This window comes from Pinus tabuliformis, chromosome 3_2, assembly GCF_031772625.1.
Source record: "Pinus tabuliformis cultivar Carrire ecotype Pingquan chromosome 3_2, CPIR1, whole genome shotgun sequence".
NCBI lineage: Eukaryota > Viridiplantae > Streptophyta > Pinopsida > Pinales > Pinaceae > Pinus > Pinus tabuliformis.
This window is the reverse complement of record NC_142302.1, coordinates 1,072,749,051-1,072,775,421: the sequence shown is the minus strand read 5'-3', so window position 1 is coordinate 1,072,775,421 and position 26,371 is coordinate 1,072,749,051.

The window sequence follows — 26,371 nt, the reverse complement described above, 5'->3', positions numbered from 1 at the left end:
AATCAAAATTTCCTCTTTCATTTTAGTCTTATGGAGTAGAAGAATTAGGATTTCTTCTTATCTAACTAGACTTTTGATTTTTGATATTGTTTTTCATTCCCTAGTCCTTCATATTTCTAGGAGACGGTTGAATGCATGAAGATGGGTTACACTTTTGGTCCGAACGTGGCAAATAAATTTCAAAATTTTACTCTTTTATCGAATTGAAGCCCTCAAAGTTCATATAAGCATTGTGAATTTTTATTTGGAGTAAAAATACAATTTGTGGAGAATTATGTTGTTTTCCTAATGATATTTTTTGCAAAAGTTGTTAGTGTCGTATAACATGTAAATTTTATATTAAATGAAATTCTTGTCCTTGCAAAATTTCACACATCTTAAAAGGTATGTGTGTGTTCACAGACACACACACACACACATATATGAGCGTGATCTACACACAAAGATCTAAGTTTTTCATATAATTTTTTTTCTTTTTCTTTTATGCCAAATTATATTTTTTTATTACTTTTCTAAGTTGGCAAAGTAATATTTCAATTGCATTTTGCATACACATGTGTTCACGTAAGGTTTTTTTCAACTATTTAAACAAATTGAAAAACAAGAGTACCCTTTTGAATAGGACTCGTAAATGAAGATAGTGGTATTTTTCTTAATTTTTTTCGTTGTGTATATTATATGCTATACATTTTTTATTCAACCTCTTTAAAACACTTAAAACAAATTTCAAACATTATTTTTAAAAGAAATTAGATGAAGAATATGATATGAATTTAAAATTTCAAACTTATATGCCATTGGATAGATGATTCCTTCATGAATCCAACATGATCAACTCTGCCACATAAGGAATTTTTTTTCCCTAAGTCTACTAGGGTACAAAATGGTGTTGCAAGAAATTTTGCAGAAGGGGTGCTCAAATTATGGATTTTAGGGCTTCAAAAGCTCGATCGAGCACTTAAATTTCAAATTCAAATAACTTGATAGAGGGTTTCATAAACCCTCTATTGATCCATTTACGTAGTTAATAGGGGCTTGATCAAGCTATATGGCTCGATCAACCCTCTATAAAAAAATTTGTGAATCCCAAAATTTAAATTTTAGAATCAATAAAGATCTAAAATTTAATTCATCAATAATTAAACCAAGTTGATACAATATTATTTTATTAAAAATGAAAATTTAACTCGATCTAGGTTATGAACAACATTAGAAATTTTTTATGTTATTGTGCTAAGATGCATATTGTATAACCCAGTGTGGGGGAAATGTGTAAGTTTGCATGTCTGTGCTCAAAATATGCCTTATCATATACCTTGAGTTGAATAGATCATAAATTTACCTTCCACAAAAGCTTTTACCACATTTTAAAATTCCAAATTTTATTATAATTTTTATTATAATGTCTTGTAGAAACCTTATTAAATTTAATATTAATATTAAAAAATTGTTATTATTATTATTAAAAAAACAAATTATAAAATATGATATTAATATTAAAAATTTAGTATTAATATATTTTAATGTTAATATTATTAAATTTATTAATATTGGATTAATATAATATTAACTTTAATATAATATAAAATTTGTTATATTATAATATACACTAGCACAACCACATTAATAAATGTGGTTGATATATGTTGTAGGCATTAGAAAAAGAGTCATTAACACAAAAAAAAGTCATACAAGAAGACTCAATATGTTAATTTTATTTAACCTTAACTTTTTTTAGAATCTTAAATATTAAAATATATAATATTTTTAAAATCCTAAAGTAATCATAACCAAAATCTACCTAAATAAATACAACCTAAACAATTTCAATTGGAAGACATGAAGCACTCTATGTATCTCAGATGGAGGTAGTTGGAACATTAATATTTTGGAAATTTATAGATAAGATTTCCATGGAAAATTATCATTTTCCCTCCAGATGAATGTACAACACAAATTTGAAATATTTCATTTTAAATATGTTTTATATTAAAAAAAATTGTAGGACATCAAAATAAAATAAAAAATAAAATAAAAAAATATTTAAACATAATATTTTAATTTTCTAAGTATTTTAAAATTTTTGATATATAGAGGGAGAGAAGGGTAAGAGAGAGATGGGGCATAAATATGGAGAGAGGAAGAGGAGGAGAGAGTGGAGGAGAAAGAGAGGGAACTCGAGAGATGAAGTTGGAGGAAAATATAGGGAGGGAAGAAGTTCAAGACATATAGAGAGAGAAAGGTGGAGAGAGAGAGGCGGTGACAAGGGAGAGAGGGAGAGAGAGTGTGTATTTTTCAGGGTGAGATAGAAAGGCAAAGGAGAGATGGAGAGAAGGAGGAGAGAGAATGAGAGAGGGAGGGAGATGGTCAATAAAAATGCAAGACGAAGAGAGAGATAGAGAGGGAGAGAGAGAGAGTGATGAGGGGGAGAGCTAAAGGGAGGTGGGAGAGAAAGGAAGAGAGAGTGGACTTGAGATGGAGGGAGAGAGAGAGATGGAGTTTGAGGGGGAGAGAGAGGGAGGTAAGAAGAAAGACATATAGAGAGAGAAAGTTGGAGAGAGAGAGAGAGGGAGTGACAAGGGAGATGGAGAGAGGGAGAGAGGAGAGTAGGATGGAAGAGAGATTGAAGTGGAGACAGAGGGAGAGGGAGAGAAGGAGTAGAGAGAGAGAGGGACATGAAGAGGGAGAGGGAGGTATATATAGATAGATATGGAGAAACAATGTGTATGTTTTTGGGGTGATATAGAGAGACAAGGAAGGAGAGATTGAGGGTGATAGAGATATAGATGGAAAGGGGAGAGAGGGAAGAGGAGGAAGATAGAGGGATGGAGGGAGAGGTACATATATATGAAGAGAGAGAGTGTGTTTGTTTGTGGGGGTGAGGTAGAAAGACAAATAAGGGTAGATGGAGGGAGGTATTGATATAGATGTAGGGGGAAGAGAAAGCGAAGAAAATTGTTTGCACTAGATGCATTGATTTTAGGGTAGATATGTTGATTTCTACTGCTATTCTATTTCTAGCATTAAATGCATTGATTTATGTGTAGATGGTGATTTCTAATTCTATTTAATTTCTTGCATTACATGCATTTATTTCATTAAATATGTTAAATTATAATCTTTTTTTATTGAGCTTGCTTTATATGCATTGATTTCAATGTAGGTGTTGATTCCTAATCCTTTTTGATTACTAGCACTAGATGGATTGATTTCAATGTAGATGTTGATTTATAATCCTATTTGATTTATTGCAACATTATATGCATTTATTTCAGTGTAGATGTTGATTTCTAATCCTATTTGATTCTTTGCATTAGATGCATTGGTTTCGGCAAAGATGTTGATTTCTAATTTGATGTAACTAGATGTATGGTGTACATTGATTTCAAAGTAATTAGCTTAACATTGCGAATTCATTTCAATGTAGGCACAAAAAAATTATTGGTGATGTGCATTATGACTAAGCTTTTGTAGATAACCTCAAACAAAGTAAAATTGAATAAAACTTATATTTGTAACTTCTATATCTCCACATATTTTAAAATTGAATAGAACTTATTTCAATCATATATGAGTTTTTAAAATTGAATAAAACTTATTTCAATCATATATGAGTTTTTAAAATTGAATAAAACTTATTTCAATCACAAGGAATTGATGTAAATACTTGGATAACTAAGTAAATTTAGGAAAGTTGATAACATTATATAAAATTATAGAAATGTTGTCATATTTTTTTTTTACCTATATATTAAATTTCAATACAATTGAATTATATCATGTTATGACTAAGATCTTGTAGATAATCTCAAAAGAAATAATATTGAATAAAACTTAATTGTTCAAATTCAAGCTTCTGTGATCCATATTTTGATTTGAAAACAATTTCGGAAGAAATCACATTGGTAGATTTAGGCTGACGTGTTTCGAACCAACCAGCATGCTTCATCATCAGGACCAGATGAAAAATTAGATCATAACAGTAAGTTAAATAGGGAGTCAAGACCTTCTAATGGCTATGGGGAAAACGACTAGTTTAGACTGAATGGGAGAAAAGGACGAAATATTAATTAATTTATTATTATTATTTTAACTGAATAAATAAACTAAATTAGATAACAATTACATTATATAATAATATTTGACTAACACGACCCTAGTTTAACCTAATGGAAGAAGTAATAAAGCAACAATTGAGCTAAAAGAAAAAAATATATCAATTAGAAGGAATTACTATTATTAATAAGTTATAAAAAGAAAAAAAAAACAATCAAATTGGTTATACAATAAATTAAATTTAATAAGAATAATCAAATCTTATTTTAATTTTAATTGTCTATTAATATATTATTTTTTAGTTAATAGTTATTCGGAAAAGGAGAAAGAAATTATAATAATAAATAACTAACATGACCCTTAAAATAAAAATAACCTAATCCAAACTAATGGAAGAAATAATCAAATAAAACATCAATTAAGTCAAAGGAAAATAAATAAGAAGGAAATAATACTATTAATTAATTGTACAAAATAGAAAAAATAATTAAATTGGTTATACATTAAATTTAAATGTATAATCAAATTAAATTTTAATTTTAATTGTTTATAATTATATTAATTTTTAGTTAAGAGTTATTAAAAAGAAGGGAGGGATGAATGAACAAACCTCACGGGGAAATTAAGAATAAAATAAAAACCAAAGGGAGGAGAAGGAGAAAAGAAGGAAGCCAAGAGGAAAGGGCTAGAATCCAATAGCTACTGGTTTTCCAGTCGTCATCCCTATTAAGATTACTAGGCCTCCTTTCAATTTCTATGGCTTCCATAAATTTACGGTGATGAAAGTGAGAAATATTCCCAATGAGCTTTGCCTCGTCAATGCAAATGTGATGCTTGTTCTTCTCAACATGTTCTGCTAAGGCCAAAGAGTGGGTCCTTCCATGCTTGATATTTACAACGTGTTGCTTAATCCTTTGATTAATGGATCATCATGTTTCACCAAAGTACAATGTTCCAAAGGAGCATGGGATGACATAAACGCTTTTTGATATCCTTGGGTCCACAAGGTCTTTAGCTGATTTTAAGGAACTTATTATGGTGTTTAGGGGTCAAAAGGTAGAGGGAACTTTGTGCTTCCTAAGGATTCTTGCAACCCTTGTTAGTGGTCCCTTCGATGAAGGGGAGATGAACTCCAGAACTACGATCATTAGGGTCTTTCTTAGCCTTATGACTTTTGCAAGCTTTGAGGAAGGCTTTAAGGCCTTGTTTCTTACTGTAACAATTATTGACAAAAACCTTCAAGATATGGGATTTATCTTTAGAAAAATGGTTGACATCAGAAACCCTCATAGCATGAGTAGATACAGTGTAGAGAACCCCCAACTTTTGAACAGGGAAATGATGGGACCTGACATGAAGATACTGCTCGGTACTGGTTCATCTGGTCCTGATGATGAACCACATTGGTTGGTTCAAAATGCATCGGCCTAAATCTACCAATGTGATTTCTTCCAAAATTGTTTTCAAATCAACTTAATTGTTGTTTACATGACATCTTTTAAAATGGAATAAAACTTATTTAAATCCTAGCTGTGTTTTTTAATTGAAACTTGAGATAAGAAATTAATTGAAATACTTAATTTTGTTTCCATATAATGGTATATGGGTGGGTCACATAAAATTTCATATAGATATATATATTTTTATTGTAATATGAATGAATTTATAATTCAAATAATTTATTTTAAAAATTTAATTGTAATAACATACATGTTGATTGCACTAAAAGACACTTTCTACAGGACAATAGGAAGCATGATTGTAATTTTTCCCATGTTCAATATTAAATTGATACATGTATGATATATTTTAGTTCATATTAGTTATCAAAGTGACTTGCATCATAATGTAACATTGTACTTATTCTCTTAGTCTATGAAATTGGAAATCAAAATTGTTATATTATGTAATAAAGATTATAGTAATATAGGATAAAATTTAAATTAGCGAAATAATTTTAACAGATACATAAACTTCAAAATCAATGAGCATCCATAAACAATATTAATACAAATCCATGATCTAAAATAGTGAATGTATCAATAAACTATCCATATGAATATATATATAAATTATGAATATCACATGAACATCCATAAACTGAAATAATAAGCATCCATAAACTAAAATACTATTAATGTAAATTCATAAATTGTCCATGTATGAAAATATACAAATCCTATATCACATGTGAATGTGCCCTATGAAATGATCCTAAGAATATACAAAGTATCCACTATAAGTACCACTAGAACTCATATGTGAGTTCTTTCATGCAAAGTATGTGTCCATAAGATGGTACTGCAATATAACACATTCAAATTCAAATTAATTAGATAATTATTTGTATAAAATAAATGATTTTGAACCACATTTTTAATTACATATGCATGAATCTATGATCTGAAAATGGAATGTACTTGAAAAAGGGTGCAAGGTATCCAATTTCATTTATGTAAATGAGTGCAAAATACTCCAAGTTTAAATTTGCAAATATGTAAACTTCTTATTTCTAATACAGAGATAGACTGTAGGGGCATTTAATAGATATGTCACCTCTAAAGAGAGGATGAGATCCAGAAGCTACCTGGCCCTCTACAGACTCTGCCTAAAGAAATAAGAGAAGTAAACACTCGGATTCAATTAAAAAAAAAATACCTTGCTTGAACTTGATGTTATGCGGAATTTTAGCTTGAAAGAGGTGTATATCTTTTCTTCTGTTTATGTGTTTTAACTTGATTTGTTTTAGCTAATATTAAACACATATATCAGACATATAAGGCAGCAAATAAACATCACACATAACAGTAAATTTAATAAGGAGTTCACCCCAATCTCGTGGGCTACGTCTCCTGTGAGCTCTAGTAAACTAGACTTGGCTCTTTGGGGTTATGGCTTGAATTATTTTTCAAGTTCCACACTCAAAGTTTATTGAATAAACCTATGGGTTTAGAAAAACAATATACATCCCTGTCATGGCTGTCCTCTTTGTGCAGGCAGATCTAGGCTCCCTTGGACTTAATTCCTTCAGTAGGTGCACTAAGCTTCCCTAAGCTTCTTAATGTCACAAACTCCTTCAGAATGCTTCAAATGTCATTGAAACCTCTGCTAATGTCTCCAGCACATATATGACATAAACAAATGACTATTCATTTGCTCAAAATGAGCATTGCATCCCCGATCTAGGCCTTCTCCCATGGTTGACCCTAGGATGCCTGAAACTTCTCTTCAGCATCTCAGCATTCAAAAGAATCCAAATGATTCTAAAAACACATTCATTGGATTTAGAAGGTTCCTTATAGTAGAAATAGGATTTTGTTTCACCTCAAACATATGAACCTAGCCCAGCACAACTTAATCACTGAAATGGCCCTGGTGGCCCTGAAAGCTTCCCTGAAGCTAAAAAAAGAGAAGAATGCCTAAAAATGAAAAGAAAGTTGTATAAATGGACTTAGAACACTAAAATTATTTAGAAATGACCTTCGTTCCACATTCAATGGCTGCACACTTCCCAATGCAGCTCCCAAACTAATTTGGCCTTGGTGGCTCCTGGAACTTCACTAAAGAAAAATCACCTACAAATGACCTCATATGGATGTGAAACCCATGCCAATGGATTCATAAAGTCGAACAGACCCAAAATAAAAAAAAAAATCATCCAAAAAGGACTTTCCTAGCCAAATTTATGGCTCATTCATTGAATTGACTGTTTCCCCTAGAAAGACCCCAGTTTAACTAAAGTTAGAGGGCCATATAGGCCCGCCAAATATGGCGGGATTGCCAAAAATGGTGTCGCCGCTAAATCCGCCACCAAACTAACCATAATGGTCGACCAAACTATAGTTAAGTTTAATGCGCATGTGACTGGTTTTATGAACCGACAGTTACTCTCGGATTGCGCGCTATACTTTTAAGTTAACTACCCATTAACTGTGTGTTAGCCCTGATTTTTTAGAAATGTGACCACGTATTTTATATAAGCAGTGACCATTAAACAAACTATGCGGTCTTAGGAGACAGGCCCATGGTTTTTTTGGGGGCCGCGGTTATATGAAATAGGGGGCTGGTGCTTAGAGTTTCGGCCTCCTTTGGGCCCCACCCAAACATATTTAAAAACTTAAATACCGTTTTGCTGGAACACTAAACAAGTTTTGCTTGTATGGTTCAATGGTAAGTTGGTGGTTGGGAGGTCGTAGGTTCGATCCTCCACGCCTCCAAATTTTTTTTTGTTATGCCATAAACTGTCACCTTTGGGGCCATGTGAAGGCCTCTGGGCTTGTCACTTGGTGCCCTACCATTGGTCACTGAAATAGAATATTCTATTTTAAAAAATTTTGAAAAAAAAATCAAATTTTCAATGTTATTGGGCAATTTCCTTTTTGGCATAACTTCTGCACAAGAAGACCATTTTTCGAACCGTTTGTGGTGCCAGAATAAAGAGGACGAGCTCTATCTGGTCATTCAGGTTGAAACCAATTCTAAGAACTTTCATTATTGAGAATTTTCGACACTCGGTCTTTAGCTCCTGATCAATCTACTAACCTCAATCGAGTCCAAATGCAAGTCAGATAGGATGGGGTTATGATGAATATTTGTTTGGTGCTCCCCTGCCTATGGCTCAATGATTGGGCTTGCATCAATGGACCCGCATCATCAATTCATCTAAAGCTAGCATCCAAATAATGTGTCCACATATCCTGGATGCGGGTGAAAATGGCAGACGATGAAATGGCCGTCAACTGGGTTGGCACATGGAGAGAGCACATGGCCTCCCACAAGGTGGCACAAAGACCCAAACATGGCATTAATCACTGCCATAAATGTGCCTCGAGCGATTACTGCCACCGCTCTAATAACCGACTCCAACCTTGGCTCGAAATCACGATGGGCTCTTTGGAAAACACCACCTTTGCTCCTGCCATTCCTCCTCTGCAACCTCGGCCCCTACAATGCCTCTACCCTCATGCAGTGGCGGCACCCAGCTCCTGCACCACCACTGGTAGGCGATGTAGTCTTTACTGCTGTATCAATTTTGGATTGGGCATCCGTTTCACCCACAGCCTGAACTTGCAAATTTTCATCCCCTTGGCCCTGGTAGCTCATTCCTCCGCAGATTTTCTTGGTAATTCCGCTGCAACGCAGCAACCCACTGTGCCTAATTTGGACCCAAACTCGCCTCCAATTGTGGAAAGCATGGTGTACCATAGGATGCACAGTCGAAGAGGTGGGAATCGAGGAAGCTTGAGCCACTCCAAGAACTCTTCTACTTCGGAAACCACCTCCTCCCTAGCCAACCAGAACACTGGTTGCTACCCCAACACGCGTAGTGGTAGAGGTCATTTCCACTTGGGAGCCCCTGCTATGCCTCCCTTAATTTTCGACCCTTCTAGCAGAAGCACTCCGCCTGCCCCTCAGCCTCAGTCCCAGAATGCTCAATTTACCTTTCACTCGACCTTGAACCAACCCCTTATCACGGTCACAATTACCATTAGTTTTCATGAGGAGAAGTAGAATTCAGAGGCTCAAGACTCTGAGGTTGGTGGCCAATTGTTGGCAGCTGAGCAACACAGAGCAATGAATGAAGGCTACACTAACGCAATGGGACTCTCAGGCACTAATGAGGGAGGATGAACCACTGCAGGAAGCAATCATCACAAAGCCAAAACTGAATTGGCTCAATCAAGTCTTCAGGGTGTAGGGGAGTGCAACACTAAATTGCCAACTAGACGAGCAGGGAAGGAAGTGGAAATGGCTTAGCAAAGGAACTGGGTTTTTTATGAGTATTGTTGCATCATCGAGGAAGAGTAGCCAGAGCTGCAAACAGGTGACATGGAGGCGGAGCCACTGGCAAGTGGCGACATGGATGAATATCGATGCTTCATTGTGGAGGAGCACCCTCCGTTGCCGCCATGTCCCTAGCGCAACCTCGATGCCAAGTGCTAGCCGCTTGGTCTGCCACCCTACGGTCATTCAACATGCCATGTGCCTACCCTATAAACCACCACTCAGCCACCATGTGTCTCAGGTTCATTGGGAGTTTGTTCATTCAATTTCTAGTTTTTACTGGTTTTTTTCATGGGGAATACAAAATGTTAGGCTCTTCTATTGGGTTTAATTTTAATCTCCTTAGATACAATGTTGCAAAACTTGTTAATTTACTGGTTTCCCCTGCCTGGGCAATACGATAATATTTTTGAAAACCTCGATTAAGAACTGGTTTCCCTTCTGGGCAGTTCAAATCTAGTTTTTTGTTAGTTGATGCCTTTCCTCTAGCATAGCTAAGTACAGGCTTCGACCTCTGTGTATGATATTTTACTTACTTTAATAGAATTAGCCTAACATAGAAAAAAAAAAGAAAAATAATGTGTCCACATAAAAACCACATCAAAAACAGTTTGCATATGGGCCTACATACACAATGGTAGGGACAAATTGTAATTAGTTTACAAATTTATTAGCATATATGTGTAAGTTAAAAAAATAAAAATAAAATTGAAACCTTAGGAATAAAAAAGTTTTCCTCAACTTCCAGTCCATGTGGTTGTACATAGCGACTCTCCTCCACATTAGTGTTATGAGGTGGAGGTGGAGGTGGAGGAGAATCCAGAGAAGCATGCTCTGGTCGAGGATGGCCTAGCTGATCAACATCCCCTCGGATGACCTCATAAGCTCATCCATGTAGTTTGTCTTTATCTACATGTTATCATGAACTTATTAATATAAATGCAATCTAATGCGAACTAGAAATTAGTATAAATAATTATGCATAATTTGATAATAAGAGTTAAAAGTTTGATATATATATACACACCTGGCCTATGTCATGTAGCTCGCGCACCCTCCAAGTGTCATGAATGACATCACAACACATACATGCATATGTTAAACGCTAGTCAGTGGGTTGACTTGCGAGAAATGAATCATCATATAAAGGCACTGGCGGTTCACAAGGTAATGGTGGTGGTATCCTAATCTCTCCATCCAATGAAACACATGCACTGATCAATTAAATTCACATGCTATCTACAATAGTCTCCCTAGCCTCAACATCCAGCTAGAATGACTCTTCTAGCTATGCCGGTAATACCAAGCTTCAAGATAGTAGTGGAAAGAATCTTAGAGGTGGTGGTACATGCCTAGGGCCCCTACGAACCCCCTCAGGATCATATGTAGGTGCCAAGTCAGCTCCATAATATTGATATCCAGTATTAGTGTAATCAAACCTCATACGTAACATGAAATCTACATATGTATGCTTGGAAAAATAAATGAATATGTAGTCATACTAGGGGAACTAGCCCCAATATCCAATGAATTTATCATGCACAAAATGGGTTACATCAACATTCTTAAAATATTTTAGTGGAATCAGACCTTTATGTTTAGCAAGACAATATTGAGGGATGTTGAACAACTCCCCATGAACAACAATGTCCTTGGTGGCCTCTTTGACCACCTCCCAAGTATGTGAGCCTCTAATGTCATGCCTACTAATCCTCTGTATGTACTGTAGGAGGTTGCTTTATGGGCCCAACCTCTGATATGTCTTGATCAACATATTGATGTTATATAATATCAAAGATAAACTATGACTAGTAGGTGAATTGGTAGGGATGTTACACAAATCTTGCATGATCCATGTATGCTAGGCCTTAACATCCTCCAATGTGATATGAGTTGCAGCATCATCCCACGGATGGATCGATGTTGCACTATGATCGTTGTTAGCACTTGAAATTTCACCTCAGGCTGAGAAAGGCAAACTCCAAGGCAACATCAAACCACTTAGCCTCGTAGCTAGCCCTACGGGGCAGGAGAGGGCTCTCTATGGTATATCTCAGCAAAGATCTTCAAAGGGCGGAGATAACCAATAAAGAACACTGATTTTAGGCTAGTAAACTGATAAAAGGTTTGATTTGATATTTTTGGGATTTTGGTGGAAAATCGGGGAAAGGCAATTTTGGGTGCGGGGATTGGACACAGTTTTTGCAGGGGGTTCTTTGGGGCAAGGTAGGAGACTGTATTGATGCCTTTGAAAGAGTCAGATGAGCAAGAATGACTGGTGAGGAGCTAAGGAGAGCAAGTAAACACCTTGAGTTCTCCTTAAACAGATGAAAACATTGATATTAAGCAAACTTAAAAGCAGAGCATGGCAATCATGAATTCTACTTTAACACTTCATTTGCCTAATTTGCAGAAGGAAAAGTAAGAAGATGATTCACATAACAAACTTACAAGTACAAAGAGAAAAACACCATCAATACATGTAACCATAGGAATCCCAAAAAGGACTGCAAAACCTTGGTCTTTCTTCCTTTGCCAAAATTGCAGAGATACAATGAGTAATACAATAGAAGCTTTCTCCCTCAAGAGTCCAACCATGAAAATGACCAAGAAAGTACATAATATAGGCAATCTAACATATTTCCTTGCCTCTAGGGGTCGAGATCACTATCCTAGGAGCTGTTTCAACCAATTCCAAACTGAGCACTAAAATCTAGGCAGTTGAAACAACTTGCCTCTATAAGCTAGGAAACCAATTCATTCATTAAATTTTTGCCTATTTCATGAATGAATCTTCTAGAAGAGATAAATAAGTGTCAAAGTATCATAAAATTACATCATTTACATCAAGGAGGATGAAAATCCACTCCAAAAAGTCAAACCTAGTCAAAACTGCGTTTTGTTGAGCTAAAGGTGCATTTCTGGAAAAATAGCCTGATGCGTAGTGCCCTAAATCTCAACACGTAGCGCGCCTTTGGGCCTACGTTTGAGGCACTTCCCGGTGTCTAAATGAGGCAAAATTGGGCATGTTGGAAAGGTCTGGATGTCTACTTTCCAACCCAAGTTGAATTTCTGAATTTGGTGACCATTTGCCCCTCCAAAGTTGCAATCTCCCAAGACTGCTTCCTGTGTGTCAAAAAGGTGGCAGAAAGTCATTTTTTGCTTGTTTTTTGACCTTCTGGAGGCTCAAAACTTGATGGAATCTCTTGGAAATTGCTGAGCAAGTGTATTTTTGCATGAAAAATCCAAAAACACTGAGTTTTCATGAAATGGAGTTGCCCTTCTTCAGGGTAGCGCGCGGCGCGCTATGCGTTGGGGAGGAAAACCTGTTTTTTGCCCAAAAATTCACAAATGACCAAAAATGCTCAAATTTTTTTGAAATTTGTGCTGTAGGTAAGTCATTTAGCACCATGCTCCTTCAAGGAAGCCTCAGCCAAGATGTGGAGGGGATCGGGCCTTTTTCTTCGTTTTAGTGCCTTGGCCAACCGTCCTTTGAGCACCTTCATTTTTGCCTTACATACGTGCATTCGAGCCCAATAATGATTTTTCATGTTCCAGAGCATGTCCTTATCTTTGTTAGCCTTGGCCAGCAACCTCTCCAAATGAGCATTGACCTGGAGAAGCATAGCCTCTCGCTCAATGGGTACCAAATCACCGGGTCTCTTACGAGCCAAGTTGCGGTCTTCATGGATCCTCCGCAACTCATCAAGAGTATGTTCATCTTCTAGTTGCTTGTTGCATTGCTCTAAGTAGGCGATTGTCCAATTTTCCATTTCCAACCTTTGCTGCAACGAGTCATTGTCAGCCCTCAGTTGCTGGATGATCTCCTTTGGCTCTAGGCTAGGAGAACTGATATCGAGGTCAACAACATCTATTCCTGGATCACCTGATGTCCCCTCATCAATCTTGGGCTGCTTGCCTCTCTCTTGTACCTGTGCTGTTGTCGGAAATGAGGCCCCTTCCACCTGGTGTGGAGATAACACTTGCGGTGCTGATGAAGAAGGTGAGACCCCTTCCACCTGATGTGGAGAAAATACTTGCCGAGCTGATGCAAATAAGGCCCTGTGGCCTCTCTGATATGTGATCAATGAAGGGGAGCTGACATGTCTGGGCTCAGGGATGTCATACTGCTGTGAAGGTCCTCCCTCCTCATGAACAACCTCAGGGGGTGGCTGTGGCACTGTGAAGAAATCTTGAGAGATGAAATCCTCCCACGGAATACCCTGCTGTGCCAACTGATGCATGACCACAATCTTGATCAAAGCATAATGGTAGATGCTCCTGTGTTGCTGTGTTGGGCTCTTTCTCTGCACCAAGGGCACCATCCTCTCAATATTCCAGCACATGAAGAAAGGAATGTTCATCATCCATACCCGTGTGAAATGCATCAACAAGCGGATATGGTACGAATACAAACGTGAAAATCTGCCCTCACAGGTGAAATAGTGAATGATGACCCTCATCAAGGGTGCATACTCATCCCTCAAGAATCTGAAAGGAAATACACCAGACATGTGCCTCATATATACAGGTTTAATGTAGGGCTCATACTGAAATCTGTCCAACAGCTGGCGCTTGTTCCACTCTTCTCCAACATTGGGTATCCCTGTTTCTTGAGCAACAATCTCAGGTGATAATCTAAAATCCACCCCTGCAAGATTCACATGCCCGTTGTGCAAATGTAATAAAAACAAGCGGACCAATTCCCTGTGGTGCTGAATTTGAGAAATTCTTTCGCAATATTCATAGCATGCTTGATGACGGAAACATGTGATTGTAAGTGGACAAGCTTGCAAATAGGCCAAAGAGGTGGGCTCCTCTCTCACATGCTGACCACCCTTACCACCCCTGTGAGGCCTCCTTGGCACCTCAACCTACGGTGTTGACTCACGGTCATCACTTTGCTCATAGTCTGTTTCGGTTTCTAACATGATTTCAAGAGCAAAATGGATGAAATGTACTGCTGCTTTTGCTCAAATGACCTGTTGTTTTGACTGTTTGAATGCTACTCCAAGGGGACAAAAAACACAAGGGAGATGTTAGGGAGGGGGAGTCTTAAGGGGACTTAGGGAAAATATATATAAAAGGGAATTTAGGGAAGGAATTATGACACATACACCATCACATAATCATAGTTTGCAGGGGTTTGATAGGAGGTAGAGTTTAGGGAGATTTTATTGAATTTTAGGGATAGGTAGGGTTTTAGGGATTTTGATTTTTTGTTAGGGAAATTAGGTGAAGATGACAAGGGAGGTGATAATGGGAATGTGAGGAAATGAGGGAGTGAAAAAGATGACCTTGGGCAGCAAACTCAAAGCCCTAGCTTCACTTGCAATTTGAAATTTTTAAACATAATATATATGAATTTCATCATACTTCACACTTGCTGGTATTTGACACATTTTCCATGTTCATTTTCTTTAGGCAAGCAAAAAATATTGATGATTGGAGGCCTACCTGAACAATTTAGGAAATTTGAGGTCGTTTTGAAGCTTGTTGGCAATTTGCTGTAGGTGAAACCCAACGCGTAGCGCGTGGGTTCTGATGCGTAGCGCCCGCTCTACGCGTAGTGCCCGTGCTTTTTAACACTGGAACTTCTGCCTGACGTGTAGCACGCGCCCAATGCATAGCGCGTAGGCCCTGATGCGTAGCGCGCAAGTGTTGTCGCTCAATTCGCCCAGTTTCACACTAAATCACCTTTCTCTTGGAGTATTGGAGGTAAATGAATTACAAAATGAGGAGAGAGGGGCTTTTATAAGCTTGTTTTAAATTTATTTCCCCTCAAACCCACTTTATAATGTTTATAAAATGACACTTTTTAAAACTAATTGCTGCTGACTTGTGGTTTCCTTTTTGTCATGAAATTGGTTGAAATGATGCTTTTTCTTGAAAATTTTTGCAGGGATAGCTTCTGAGGAGTCTTGGCAAAGGAGACCAGGGCTGCATGCCAACTTCTGGAGAATTTGAATTTTTACAAATTTTTACAAAAAATGAGAAAATGACCTTGCCTTCAAAAACAGGGTTTTTGAACTCAAGGTAAAAATTAGCTGTACAATATGAAATCTTCTGAAGTGGTGCTTTGCTAGACATCCCTCTAGCCAGTTGGGGAATTTATTGACCTTAAAGACATGACCTCAAGAGACAAAATTGGACTAAACCCTAAACCTAGGAGCTTGACTTCAAGACAAGACCAATGACCCTGTAAAGAATTTTATTGACTAAAACAAACTGGATCCAGCAGTGCGAAGAGGGGAATAAAGACACAAGCTCCTCCATCAGGGTTATGGCATGCCTAATGGAATGCAATAAGATGACACTGATGAGACACCTACTTATGCAAATGCAAAGAGCTTTGATCGCTGATGGAGGGCTACTAGACCGACTCTAACAATCGTCACCTTCACCCTGCTGAGGGTTTGCAAATCATAAACTTAAATTAACATATATAATTAACAAACTAGAAGCATCATAACATATACATTAAATTCAAACACATCAGTTGAAGAAAATTTAAAAATTAAAGATAATTTCAAGACATAAAAACATAATTTTAAATAGGATTTAAAAATGTAGGAAGTGTATCTATAATAGGTGAAGAAGGCCCACTAGAGGTAGAATGATCATCAGTAGGGATCAAAACATTTCCTCTGAAACTCTGACTAGTGTTAGAGGTAGGATCTATGAGTGGAACACACACTCTGGGTGGGCTATGTGCTCTATCACGAGCTCAACAATGTATAACAGATCCACTTGCACTGCGACGACCTGTAGTTGGGGCGCGTATATGGGATGCCTATGCATATTACATATAATACATATAAACTAATCAAAGAAAAAAGGTTGGCTTAGAAAGAACATTGACAAAAAAAACATTTCTAAACTCAAGTAGAATAATCTAGCTTGGAGTCCTAAACTTTAGAGTCCATTTTTTGATAATTTATCAACCAAATTATTGAGCTCCCTGTAAACACAATAGAAGAAGTGATAAAATCTACCTCCACACTTTTTCTCAATTCTAAATAATGAATTTTATTCATAGGGCATAAATATATAAATATATATGTAAAAATTTGAAATAAACCTATTTACAAAACTAATAAAATTTCATGCCAAACAAATACTCCAATATACTTTAACTTTTTATAATGTTTAACTTTGACACATGACATGTACTATGTAAAAACACATGAAGAAAATGTTTCTTGTACAACGCACTATATAATGAAGCAATATGGTACACATTAGAAAAGAGTCAAAATGCTTTTATTTACTGACCAAATGTACTTTTCATGATGGATTTAATGTATCTATTAATGATGTATTGTTGAAACATGAACTTATATATATATATATATATATATATATATATATATATATATATATATATATATATATATAACTTTCGGGCCTAATATTTGTAGGTGGGCTAATTTTCCATGTTTTCTCCAAAAAAAGATTTGCCAATTTTTATTTTTTCTAAAAATGATTCACCCAAATTTTATAGTATAAAATTATTTTACCTTAAAAATTGCCAAAACTTCACAAACACTATATAAAATCATTATAAATTTGAATATTTTTACAAAAGCATCTTCAAACATTTTATTCCTTGCATGTTAGCAACTAGTAAGATTCACCAAGGTTTCTAAACTTTAAAATAAATTTGTATCCTTAAAATTTTCCCTCTAAGTTACGTTTTAAATAGTTATTCCATGTTAAATGTTATAGTTATAGTTATATATTATGTTATATTTATGCACATTACGTGTTATGCTATATATATATGTGTGTGTGATGTTATAACTTTGAATATATATATATATATATATATATATATATATATATATATATATATATATATATTAGGTTATAATTAATATATATAGAACTATAAAATATAGCTATGCGATGTTATAATTTTATAATAATTAAATATATATAATTATATATAGTTATAATATGAACTATAGTTATAGTTATGTTGTAACGTACTCTATCTATCTATATATATGTTAAATAATTTTATGTTAGGCTAAATAATTATAAAACTATGTTATAGCTTACATATAAAACTATAATATATAGCTATGTGATGTTATAGTTAAATATAGTTATGTTTTATTATAGATATATATATTATGTTATGTTATAATTATATATAGTTTTTTTTCCAGTGGAAAAATTTGTAACCTTTTATTAAAAAATGAAAAGTTACAATTGCAGATGCATTAAGCATTTCCGTAAGCTGCCCCTTGGGCTCAAGTGCTTTCGCACTCTTCACAATAATACACTACTAGCGTGCCAAAATGAAAAAAAGAAAAAAGAGAGAGAGGAAGAGGGGAGATGGGGAAAAAAAACAAGGAAAACCGAATTTGTCAGGTTTTCCTTCCCTTTTTCTTTTCGACCTTGCGCCACTCTCCTTGAGTAGGCTCGATCGAGGCTATGACTAACTGTGTTTCTGCTCTCTGCGGGCCTAGTTCCTTGTCTGAATCTGAAGTATCTGATTGGTGAAGTCGTTTAATCCCTCCCATGCTCTGATCTTCGATTGTCTTCTCTGCCTGATTTGGATAGGACTGAGGTGTCTTGTTTTCTGATGTATTTTCCTTCTGGGTTCCCGTTGCTCGGGGTACCTCAGCATTCTCCGTGGGGGTATCGTCTTCTTCTGCTTCTGATTCTTCCTCCTCTGAGTCAACAGGGGTGAATTTCCATCCTTTCCTCTGCTTCCCTTTCTGCTTTCTTTTACTGTTAACTTTCTTGGCTTCTGGACATGTGCTTTGCAAGTGTCCTGTTTGTCTGCACATCCTACATCTGAAGGCGGTATTTTCATAGTCTAGTACTTGCAGCCAATCTTGTTGTTTGTAGATCAGCCTTATGTTATATGGCAGCCCTTTACTTAGATCTACTTCCACACAGATGCGTGCGAAAGTGAAAATCCTTTCGTCAATCCTTTCTAGATCTGTTTTGATGTATTTCCCTATGCTGTTCCTGATTCATTCCAAAACTCTTTCACTCCAAAAATGAAGGGGAAGGTTATGTAGGCGTACCCAAACCGGCACTTTTGAGACAGTCATTTGGTTTGGGTCAAAATCTTTGAACCATGGGGTCATGAACAGCCCCGCAGTTCCCCAGAACCAGGGCCCAGCATTGATGATAGTATCTCTTACCTCCTTAGATGTAAATCTGACTATGAAAAACCCTTTGGAACATAGATGAATGTCGCATTCCATGGTCTAATTGGTAAAGATCCAATGAAATAGGTCCATTGGTTTTGGCCAGAAGCTGTTGAAATGGCATATTAGAGCTTGTGTTTCATAAGACTTTACATAATCGTCAAGCCCTGTGTCCTCAATATTAAAGGCTGGAGCTTGTCCTAGTTGGTCAACTATATAAGGCCGGGGTGAATATCCACCTAGATCTGGGGAGGATCCTGATTCTCTGTTTCCTTGGAGAATGTTTTTGTAGGATGATGCTCCCTTAGGTTTGTGCTGGGGTGCTGTTTTCCCCTTGTCCCCTCCTGAACTGCTTGGCTATCCCTGAGATGGTGCCCCTCCTCTCAGCCTGAGATTCAAAACAATGGTTTCTCCTGGACTAATCTCGTAACTTCCCAGGGTTCTGTTGTCCTGTAGGGACCACCTGCCACTGACTAAGTGTTGGGTCTGGCCAGGATAGCCAGTGGATGCATAAATTTGCTGCTTTAGCTGCGAAACAGAGCTATCTGCACTTACCCATACTAAGATAGATTTCATCTCAGGGGTTTTAATAAAGACCTGAAATCGATTTTTAGTTACCTGATGTCTGCATTTTGGCTGAGCTTTGTCTGAATCGGAGTCTTTGCTGGTTGCCAGATGGTCCAGGTGTGTGCATTCTTCCAGATCTTGCCTCCTATTGGGTCGATCTGTTGCGTGCCCTCTGCTCAATCGATGCCCATTCCCGCCGATCTGCTGCCTGGGTTCTTGAAGCTTGCTCCAAGCAGTTTGTTCTGGCCTGGATCTGTAATATTTGGGCCTCAGCTCGAGCAGATCCGGCCCAGATCTGCAGAGATTGGGCCATGCAATTATGTGATGGGGCAGATCTGCATCATGCAGTCCCCCATCTTTGCATGCAAAGGTCCTGGGAGAAGGAACAATGTTGGCGTGAACGATCAATCCAGATCTGAGCCCAAACTCTGCTTCAGCTGTGAATGTAGGGCTGAGTGTGCTCGTTAGAACCCAGAAAACGTGTTCATTCAAGGCCTCGCCTCCGTCTACAATCCTTTCGCTCCTTGTCGCCCTTGGCTCTGAATCCGTTATGGGTTCTAACCCTAGCAGATCCGTATTTCTCTTCAAATTCCCCAGAAATTCCAAGACCCGCCTGAGATCTGCCACCCGACGGAAACCATTGTATAGCTCCACCATGGATTCGTACTCTCTCTGTTTCACTGCCGTTTTGTCGTTCCAGATCTGCCTGGAAGATTTGGCCACGTTTTCTATCGCTGCGGAAAGAGAAAAGGAGGGGGTCGATATCGGATCCGTCACATATGTCTCAGGGTTCCTGCAACCCTCATACAGACCGGAGATTGTAACCACCGCGGGAGCCATAGAATAGCAGGTTTTGGGTTCGAGTTGCCCGGTCTCCTCCAAGCTTGCGCTCCGATCTCTTCCGTCTCCCGTTATGATTCATAATTATATATAGTTAAATATTATATATAACTTAATTAAATGTTTTGTTTTATATATATATAGTTAATTAAATAACAAATTTTTCTTTTAGATTTTTATCTTTTAATTTTTTTTTATTTTTTATTTTTAACTACTATATTTATTATTAAAAAAATATTTAAAATATAAATTAATTTAAATTTGAAATAATAAAATAAAATAAAATTTCTTATTTGATAAATAAAGGTTTGCTATGAGCAACCATATTCATCATGTCAATCTCAAGGCTTAATTTACTTATTTATTGTTTATAATTTTGTTGTTTTGTATTTTGGAGTTTTTTGGGGTATATTTTCAGTCATATTTGTAAGAAATTTAAAACAAATTTAGAATAACAAAAAATCAATTTTTTTTTTTTTTCACAAAATTCCTCAAGAAAAACTTTAAAACCAAGAATAGTTAGAAAATAATGTTTTTACCATTCAAAATAAAAAAAATAGGCATTAAATAAACAAAATATGTTACCATTACAAGCAAGAAAAAAATTTAAATCTAAATTATAGTTTTTTTTTTGTGGTTTCGAAGTGTTTTCTAGGTTGTTTTTGTGGTTTTCTAGGTTGGTTTTGTGTTTTTTAAGTTGTTTTGATGGTTTTTTGTGGTTTTGTAAGTTGGTATTACAATATTCTAAGTTTTTTTGAAGGGTTTTTTGTGGTTTTCATGGTTTTTGTATGGTAAGATTTTTTTTTTCCAAATTAATTTGCTTGATTTTGCAAAAAAAAAAACCAAGACAAAAATGATAGAGTACCTACCTTCGTTTGAGCCTCTGGAACATTGGTGGGGTTGTTGGCAAGGTTGTTTGGAATGATCCATGCTTGAATTTCTTAATCGAGCTCCAATACCCTCGTTCAAGCTATTCAAACATTCTTAGTCGAGCTTTAAATTGTCCCGTGACTTGTGCAAATGGCACACACAGATCGTGGGTGGACAATTTAATAGGAAAAAATGGCTTGATCTAGAAATAATTCTCGATCGAGAATTAAAGCTTGATTGAGACCTAAAACTCGATCAAGTGCTTAAAAATGGCTCGATCGAGCCATTTTTTCCAACCTAAATGTGCCCTCTCTTGCCAAAAGTGTAACCCAGCTCCATGTTATCACCCATACCACCTTCATCACTCACTTGTGGATATTGTACACTTGTCTTGTGGAGGAACCATGCTTATCCATTTCTTTGCACTTCTAAGAGGAATGAAATTTTTTGGAGAACCAATAACTTTGAAACATCAACTGCCAATATTACACCAAATAAAACTATTTCGTAAATGCCACAAATAGGCCAATTGCAACATGTATCAAAAGAATTTAACTCACATAAATAGGGAAATTAATTGTTCACCAAACCAATCGATCTAAGATCCTTTGACTACATTTCTAGTGACATTAATCAATGCTTCTTTGATTGATTTTTGAGTCCCCAACTCCAAATCCTTATCAACTTTCTCAAAGTGAATACCTCTATTTAATTTTATTCCTACTTGCTAGTGTGGGATTTCTATAGGAATATCATGAGTAATATTGCATGCGAGGAGATCCTCATCTAGTGGAACAAAGTTGAGAGGGTTGATGGAGGTATTTGGTGAGAGAAGGAATTCTCCTTCTTCTGATTCTTCTTCCTCATGAACTTGCATCGTGTTTGGTACATCTTCAAGTGGAGTCATACCTTTTTCATCCTCTTACTCTATTGGGGAAGCTTCCTTCTTATGAATATATTTATATTTTTTGTAATTTTTTTCTATATTCTCCAGTCCATTTTCTACTTCAAATTGATTTTTGAGATAGATTCTATGACAATTTTATATATTTATTGAAAAGTGATTCCTTGAAGCATGTAGAGGGGGAAGTGATATCTTAGAACAAAACTAATTATCAAGGGCCTAAGATGAAATTTGTGGCCTTTAGAGACCTCTTCTTCTCTTGGAACTCTACTAATTATAGTCTTCTTCCTCCTAGGAGGGAGCATTTGAAAATTTGGAAATTTTATAGAACAATAAGCATATTCATGACAAACCTTGCATTTGAAGCGAAGTTGATCATTCTAAGCTTTCTAGAGAAAGGTACAATTACATGAAGATATTTGTATTAATTATGGGACATATTTCTCCAAATCAAATTCAACACAAATGTAGGTACAAGAAAGCACCACATCCTTGAGTTTCACTCCATCTATACTATGGCATTGTTGATATTTTTGAAAGTTTCATCATTCCAGCAATGAAGAGGAAACTATGGGATTTATACCTAGATAGGAGCAGTAGAAAGAAAATCATTTTTAGGGTCAAAATCTAGACTCCATCTATCTAGATATAATTAGTAAGCTCCCATAAAATAATGACCACTTTTGAGTATTAAGTCTCTATCATATTTATCTTCAGAATAAAAGGTATAAAGTACCCCTTCAATAGAAGGAGACCGAGACTTTACCTTTAATCAAAGGACTCCACTTCTTATCTAGCCAAAGAATTATAGATGTAGTGGTGGGACAAATATGTGTGAACTATCCCATCATACCTTGATTCACCAATCAAAGCACCATAGTGTGTGATTTTGCAGTATTCACTATGGCTTTTGGAATTTCTTTTATCTTCTTCATGAATTTGTTAGTTCATGACCTTGGGATTTAGGATAGTGTTGATACAAGAGTGTTAAATGCATTATTAGGGCATGAGAAGGGTAAGGGGGGACAACCCCATGGCAAAATGCCTTCAAGGTTGGAGGTTTGGATGTGCATATAAGTTTATATATATATATATATATATATATATATATATATATATATATATATATATTAATTTATTAAAATTACATTCTATTTTATTAATTAATTAAATGTAATATAAACATATTTTACTTATTAAATAAAAATTATATATGATTATTTATTTTTTAATAATTAAATTAGTTATTGGAAAAGTATAAATGATTTAATTTTTCAATAATTGGTTTTTCATAGTCACTTTCAATCACATGAATGTGGCCCCTTTTTTATTTGAAGAATACTTTTGAAGTTATTATTCCTTTGCATCAATGGAATCTAATACCTTTTTTATTTGGAAATTTGTTTAGTACTCACTGTACTCATACCAAATGAGTATTCTAGTGTTTGAGATGGCTAAGAAAGGATATGCTTTTTAATTCATGATTACATCAATATTGTTTTTATATTTTTTTGAAGATGGAAAATAGTGATTTTTTGACAGGATACATTTAAGAGATTTATTCATTATTAATTTATTGCTTATTTCTCTTTCAATCGCATGAATGTGCTCTTTCCCTTGATTTGAATAGTTGTTTTTAAGTTCCATCTTTGTTCCTTTGCATCATGGAAATGTGGTCCCTTTTGTGATTTGAAGAGTTTTTTTTTTTCTAGGACTCACTTTCCCTTGGTTAAACAAGAATTCTTGCATTCATATAACTGAGAAGGGATATTCTTCTTCATTCATGGTCACATCAATAATGTTTTTACACTTATTTAAGGATGGAAAATGACAAATTTTCGACTTGAAAAGTATAATTGATTCAATCAATATTAACTTATTTCTCATTGTCACTTTCAATCATATGCATCTAGTCTCTTCCTTAATTGGAAAATCCCATTTCAAACCTTATTATTATTTCTTTCTTTACATCATGAAAATATGGTCCCTTTCTTGATATGAAAAATCATTTTCATAATTCAGTTTCCCTTTACCAAACTAATATTCTTATATTATTAATAACTAAAATATATATATCTTTTAAACCATACTTACATCAATATTGTTTTTAACTTCCTTTAACCCATTGTCACATCAATATTGTTTTTCACTTGTTACCATTTTTGAAAACAATGAAATCAATATTTATTAGAGTACTAATAAGGTCTACCCATTAATAAATTAGTAATGAATAATTTCATGATTATTTTTGTAAGTTAAAAAATATCATTAAAATCAATAGATTTCAATTAAATAATTATTTAATTAAATTATTTTATAACTCATTATATTAATCTTTAACTTAACCAAATATGTAAGTAATCCAAAACTAAGAGAACAAACTAGCCGACCATATAAAAATATCCAACACTAGAAAAACAAAATAGCACAACGGTATTCAATAAAAGGTCATGGATTCGCGCAAGCTGTAGATTTGGATTCTCATATCAATGAGAAAAATTAATGGAAAAACTTGTTAAAAGTTGAAATAAAGAAACGGTAAGTTGAAAACGTTTTTTATGATAATTTTATTTCATGTTTTATTTTATTAATAAAATATAATTGATAAATAATTAAAATAATTTTATAAAAAAAATTAATAATTAATAATTTAATTAACTTAAAATAATAAACTTATGGGGGACAATTTAATTGACATTGCCATATTATGAAGTATGAGATTCAATGTTAATATCTCATAGACCAATCTAAAAAAATAATCCAAAAATAATTAAAATGATTATGCACGCAATGATGTTTTTTTAAAGATAGAATTAACTGTGGAAAAATATAAATGTAAAGTAATTTTTATGTTATTTTTGATGTAGAATATGTTAATTAAAAAGAGAATGATGCTCTTTTTTATTAGCATAATTTAGATGTGAAAGAATATAAATGTAAAGTAATTTCAAGTTTAGTTTTAGTATATAATGTAATAAACACAACAAAATAAAATGGAAATTTTAAAATATAATATTAATTATACAAAAATGTTAAATAAATAAAATAAAATAAAAATAAAAAATTTAATATTAAATAAAAATAGTTGGAATTTTTGGAAACCAAGATATTATTGAGAGGGGTGAATTAGTGTTATGATCAATTTAACAATGATTACCAATATAATATTTTAATTTATTTAGCAATCAATTATATAAATAACTCATGAATTATAGCAACATTATAAACAAGATATATATATATATATATATATATATATATATATAACACAAAGAAACTAGATGTATGTGGAAATCTATAGAGAGAAAAAATCACTAATGTTTTTTTAGTTCTCTATGCAGATACAAGATCCAACCTATTATTACATTATGTTTATTGGCAAAAACTAGAAGGAAGCACCCACTCCCTGATTTGTAAGCACCAAGTTGCAGGAGGCAGGTCAACCCTAAATAATTTTACAAGCACCAACCTGAATGAAGCACCAACTCATTGATTCCCAGGTACCCACTTACAGGAGGTATCAAACCCTAATATTTTACATGAATCAACCTAAATGAAACACTGAATTCTGATGTGAAGGAACCAACCTGCAAAACCTAGTTGATCCCCTTTTCATATCATTTTCAAACTCAGATCCATGGGTACTCTGTCACTTTAAACTTTATATTTGTATTTGTTTCTCTCATTGCTTCAACTCTCACTCAGTTGGATATCTTCATGGTACAACCATCATCCTTAGATTAACAATACTTATGATTTTAACTTATTCTTTGTTATAGAACTGTGATCTCACACCCAAAGCTAATCACAACATTTTAAACCTATTCTAGAAACTCTTTCTCTGCAATCTCAGATTTGTTGCAACACTTATATATGCTCCTTTTACTAATAAATAGATTCTCATATCTACATATTGATCTATTCTTGACTCTTCTTCCCAACTCAACCTTCTTCAATGTTGGCATTATCGCTAATGTGTTGTCCTTGATGGCAGCCTTCTTGATAAAGATGTACTTGATTTCAACATTGATGACTGTGGAACTCATGTAGATTGGTACAGTTGATACATAAGATATGGACAACAAAATGGTATTTATATTACATATTGATGATAAATGTGAAGTTTTAGATAGAATACGTGGATCCTATGACGAAGGGTCATGTACATACACAAGTCTTG